This window comes from Mus pahari, chromosome 11 (genome assembly GCF_900095145.1).
Source record: "Mus pahari chromosome 11, PAHARI_EIJ_v1.1, whole genome shotgun sequence".
In the NCBI taxonomy this organism is placed as follows: Eukaryota; Metazoa; Chordata; class Mammalia; order Rodentia; family Muridae; genus Mus; species Mus pahari.
This window is the reverse complement of record NC_034600.1, coordinates 28116457-28121794: the sequence shown is the minus strand read 5'-3', so window position 1 is coordinate 28121794 and position 5338 is coordinate 28116457. Positions and strand designations below refer to the sequence as shown.

General features: G+C 47.1%; 1 protein-coding gene across 2 annotated transcripts in view; it reads left to right on the top strand.

The window, feature by feature from the left end:
- The window catches only part of LOC110329224, a 27992-nt gene that overhangs the window by 21729 nt on the left and 925 nt on the right, over positions 1-5338 (top strand). The window lies entirely within an intron of this gene.

Here is a 5338-nt window from a genome sequence, read left to right as displayed (position 1 = left end):
CCCCCCCGCAAAAGGCAGCCTTAAAGCCAGTAAATTTTGAAAAATGCCAAGAGGTTGTCCAGGACAAGCAGGAAAATCCATCTCAATTTTTAGAACGCCTCACAAAGTCTTAATTACAGTATACCAGCCTGGACCCTGGAAACCCAGAAGGTAAGCAACTTCTGATGACCCAGTTCTTTTCCCAGAGCTACCCCGACATAAAAGCTAAACTTCAAAAGCTGGAGAGGGGACCCCTAACTCCACAGGAAGAAGTTTTAGCACTGGCCTTCAAGGTGTACTATGAGAGAGATAAGAAAGCCCACAAACAAAATACCACATTCTGGAAAAACCAGCCCCAGCCACTGCCCGGGACTCCTGGTCTTCTAAGACTCGGAGACCACCAGGTACCGGCAACAAATATGGTCAACAAGGTCACTGGGCAAAAACCTTCCCTAACTTCCGCAAGCCAAGGAGGCCATGCCCTTGGTGCCATCAAGAGGGACATTGGGCTGTCAATTGCCCTCATGTTATACAGAACAGAGGGACATTACTCTCACATAACCCTCCAGCTGCTCTCCTAGGCTTGGCTATGGCCGACTGAGGAGACCCGAGCTCCCCGACCCAACCACTGCCGTCACTAGCAGGGAGCCCTGGGTAGATATTGTGGTCTGTGGGCGGCCCATCTCTTTCCTCTTGGACACTGGGGCCACTTACTCGGTCCTGACAGAGTTTTGGGGGCCCACTTCTCCTCACTTTCCTATTGTCAGGGTAGGGGGACAGTCTTACTTCCCTTATTAGACCCTACCACTTAGTTGCATTTTTAGGGGTGTACCTCTCACCCATTATTTTTTGGTAGTGCCAACATGTCCTGTCCCCTTATTGGGAAGGGACCTTCTAGCCAGGCTGGGAGCCTCTATTTCCTTTGCTCCCCCCATTCGCCTGAACCCAAGCTCGCCTGCAGTTCCTCTGCTCCTTCTTTAGCCACCAACCTACTAACACTACCATGGTATTTCCTTTTCCAACTTCTCAGGTAGATCCCTGAGTCTGGGATGTCCAGAACCCCTCTGTTGCTAAACACCATTCTTCTGTTGCCACTTAATTACTAGTCTCTACCAGGTACATAACCCAAGCTCAATACCCTCTCTCTCTCTCTTCAGAGCCTCAGGGGACTTAAGCCTATCATTTCTGACCTCTTGAGGAAAAAAACTCCTTCGCCCCACCTCTTCCCCCTTTAACACCCCTATATTAGCAGGTAAGAAACCTAATGGTACCTATTGCCTGGTTCAAGACCTCAGGCACATTAATTCTACAGTGGTTCCCCTCCATCCTGTTGTGGCTAACCCTTACACACTTCTGTCCACCATGCCCTCGGGGACTTTCCATTTCTCAGTCCTAGATCTCAAGGATGTATTTTTCTCTATCCCTCTAGATGCCCAGTCACAGAACATAGATTTGCCTTTACCAGGACAGATCCTGATATCCATCTTTCTACCCAACTTACCCGGACTGTTCCACCTCAGGGATTCCAGGACAGCCCACACCTATTTGGTCAGGCCCTGGCTTCTGACTGACTACCTCTGTCTCTCCCTAAATCTAAGATCATACTTTACATAGATGAAGTCCTTCTCTGTAGCCCCTCTCTAGAAATTAGCCAAGCTGACACCTCTGCTCTTCTAAATTTCCCTTCCAGTCGAGGCTACAGGGTCTCACCTTCTAAAGTCCAACTGTCCACCCCTTAGATCACCGATTTGGGGCTAACAATTACTCCAATCCACAAGGCTACCTTAGAAAGAGTCTGACTCAGTCTCTAACTGTTCCTTCTACAAAGGAAGAGATTTTATCATTCCTAGGAATGGCCAGTTTTTTATGTTCCTGGGTTCCTTCCTTTTCCTTTCTTTCTCATCCCTTATATGAAGCAGCTTTAGGCCCCCAGCCATGAACCTCTTCTCAAATCTATTACCAAGCCTTCTCAAAGGCTCCAACAGGCCCTCCTTAAGGCCCCAGCCTTACATCTCCCTGACCTGACTCATCCTTTTTCTCTCTACATAACTGAAAAAGAGGGATTTGCCCTTGGAGCCTTAGGTCATCAACTGGGACCCTCTTTTGCACCCGTAGCATACTTTTTGAAAAAACTAGATCTAACCATCCAGGGATGGGCACCTTGTATCCGTACCTAAGCTGCTGCTGAACTCCTTATTCAAGAGTCAAAAACAAACAAACAAACGAACAAACAAAAATCCTAACCTTTGGGTCGCCTATAACTGTCTTCTCATAACTTGTCACAGCTCCTAATGTATAAAGGCTTACAGACTCTACCTCCCTTCAGGGTTCTTTCTCTTCAGGTAGCTCTAATAGAAGACTCCACACTCACTTTCCAATCATGCCTGCCTCTTAATATTTCCAATCTTCTTCCTCGACCAAATACTGACCACTCCTTATCTCACTCCTGCACTGAAACTTTAGAGGAACTATTACCTCATCCTTCACACATACAGGAGGGCACATTGCCTCAGGTCATCTATACCTGGAATACAGATGGCAGCTCCTTTTTACATGAAGGAGCCAGAAGAGCTGGCTATGCCATAGTGTCAGACACTGAGGTGGTGGAGGCACAGGCCCTTCCTGTTCATACCACCAATCAACAGGCTGCACCAATAGCCCTCACCCGTGCCTTTCAACCGGCACAGGGACAATCCCTCAACTTCTACTCAGATTCCAAATATGCTTTCCATATCCTCCTGACCCACACTGCTATCTGGAAGGAGTGTGAGTTACTTAACACAAAAGGAGGATCAGTAACTAATGCAAACCACATGGCCATGCTAAAGGCCTCCCATCTCCCCACAGCTATTGGGATTGTCCACTATAGATTCCACCAGACAGATGACTCTATTGTCTCCAAGGGAAACAACTGAGCTGATGAGGCAGCTAGAGCTGCGGCCCTTAGGGGCCTAGACTTGTCTCATCCTCCCAGGACATTCTTACACTACAACCTACATCTCCACCTTTACCCCCTGACACCCCCCAAATTCTGTCCTATCTTCACCAACTCTTTCATCCTAACAGCCAAGCATTGTCTTATTTTGTTAAGACCTACCTACAGCCTATTCCTGAGGACTTACGTTTCTTAAAATCTATCACTGTTTCTTGTAAAATCTGTTAGATGTTTGACTCCAACTCAATGTATTGTAGTACCCTTTTCCTAACATCAGGTTAGAGGTTCCCTTCCTGGAACTGACTGGCAACTTGACTTTACCCACATGCCCACCCTCAGATGTGCCAAGTACCTCCTTGTCCTGGTGGACACCTCAGGGTGGGTGGAGGCATTTCCCACAACTAACAAAAGGGCTCAGACAGTCTCTGATCTCCTCCTCCGAGAGATCATCCCCGGTTTGGTGTCCCAGCCTCTCTCCAATCAGACAATGGTCCCGAACTTACTTCCCAAGTTTCTCAAATCCTATCTAAGGCTCTAGACATCTTCTGGCATTTTCACATTCCCTACCATCCTCAATCTTCAGATAAGATAGAAAGAACTAACCACTCTTTAGAAATCACTCTTGTTAAGCTGTCACAAGAACTTCACCTTGATTGGGTAAAACTCCTACGCCTGACTCTTTTCAGACTACAAGCTCTCCCCAAGTGATGTCTTCTCACCTCACCCTTTGGACTCATGTATGGATGCCCAGTCCTAACTCCTGGTCTTTCGCCTGAATGCTCTCCCCTCCCAGACAATCTACTCTATTACTTTGCCACCTCCGTTCTCTCCTATGGAACTTTGCTGACCACCATCTACCACAGTCACACACTCTCTCCTGTTCACTGCCTGTCAATATTGGAGACCAAGTCCTTCTATCCCCTCCAGATTGCTGGCCTTCACCCCTTTCTCCTAAATAACAGGGCTCTTTTAAGATAATCTTCGTGACCCCTACAGCTGCTAAACTCGAGGGACTCTCTCATTGGGTTCATCTGTCTCACCTCAGACCCTTCATTCCTCAACCTAAAAATGACTCTTCATACACATCGACCCTAACAGGGCCGTGCTTTGTTAAGCTCCAGAAGATGTTGAGACCGCCCACCTTGTCCCCCAATCCCAGAAAATGAGACTCCACTCTGGCAGCTGTGCTCGACCTCATTGCATTAGACATGGGTTTCGTGTCCTCCCCCTGCTGTTCATTTCCATCCAGGGTAGTCCTTACATCTGGAGATGTGGGTCCAAGAAACCCCCACAGATAACAGTCTTTCCAAGTAGGGCCAGGAAACTGCTCCATAGCCGGATGCCAGGAACTGATCCAAATTGCTATCATCCCTGTATCTGTTACCCCATCTAAATATTATGGTCTCTATACTTGCTTTCTCTTTGACCAAACAAAAGATTATTGTAGAAAATGGCCAGATGAGTATGGGGGCTGCCTGTAATAGTCTTGTCAGACACATTTTCTAGGCTCACAGACCAATCATTTCTTCTGTCAACACTGCAAGACACCCTTGTTCTACATACAAAACCCATGGGATTCCAGGTGGGAGACGGGAGTTGTTGGTAAGCGCTACCGTAAAAATCAGCTGGGGTCCCCAGTAAGTACCATCCACATCCAGNGACAATATGTCTCAGTTGCTTAACCCCTAGATATTGGAAAAGTAGGGGAAGTAATCAAACACTCCTGAGGTCCTTACCTCTTTGACATCACCCCACTAACTTGGCATTTCACCTTTTGCTTCAGACCTTGACCTCGGCATACCAACTCCTTAATGTCACCAGGCCTGGACATTTTAAAGATTGCTGGTTATGTGTACCCCTGAAACTGACAATTGTCACTTACAGTGATAATTATCCATAGACAGTATCTATGGTGATACTGCCAAGTAACCTTACCTCACCCTTGACAGCTGCCTTGACCCCAATGTTGTCATGACTCCATACCTTACCTCTATCCCTTTCTTTGGCATGGCAAACTGTTTTAAGGCCTCTGGGACACGTTCTGTAGGAACACTAAGTTCCCTAGACTGCAGTAGAACCATAACCCTCAATATATCATCTCTGCCACAATGTCCTGCAGTCCAGAGCACGTCAATTCTTTGTGGCACTCAGGCATATCATCGCCTTCCTGCCAGCTGGTCAGGAGTCTGCACGCTGGCACTCCTTTTTCCTGAACTGGGAGTAATTCAGGGATGAGCCCCTGCCAATCCCAGTTGTAGATATGATAGCCTCTCTTGGTCGCTACGGGAATAGCCATAGGTGCTGGTAATGGAATTNCAGGGATAATGACTTCCATGACCCAATATGATAATTCACTTTCCAGTTTAAAAGCAAGTTTTCAAGAAATGTCTGAAACCGTACTTACTATCCAGAAATAGATCGATT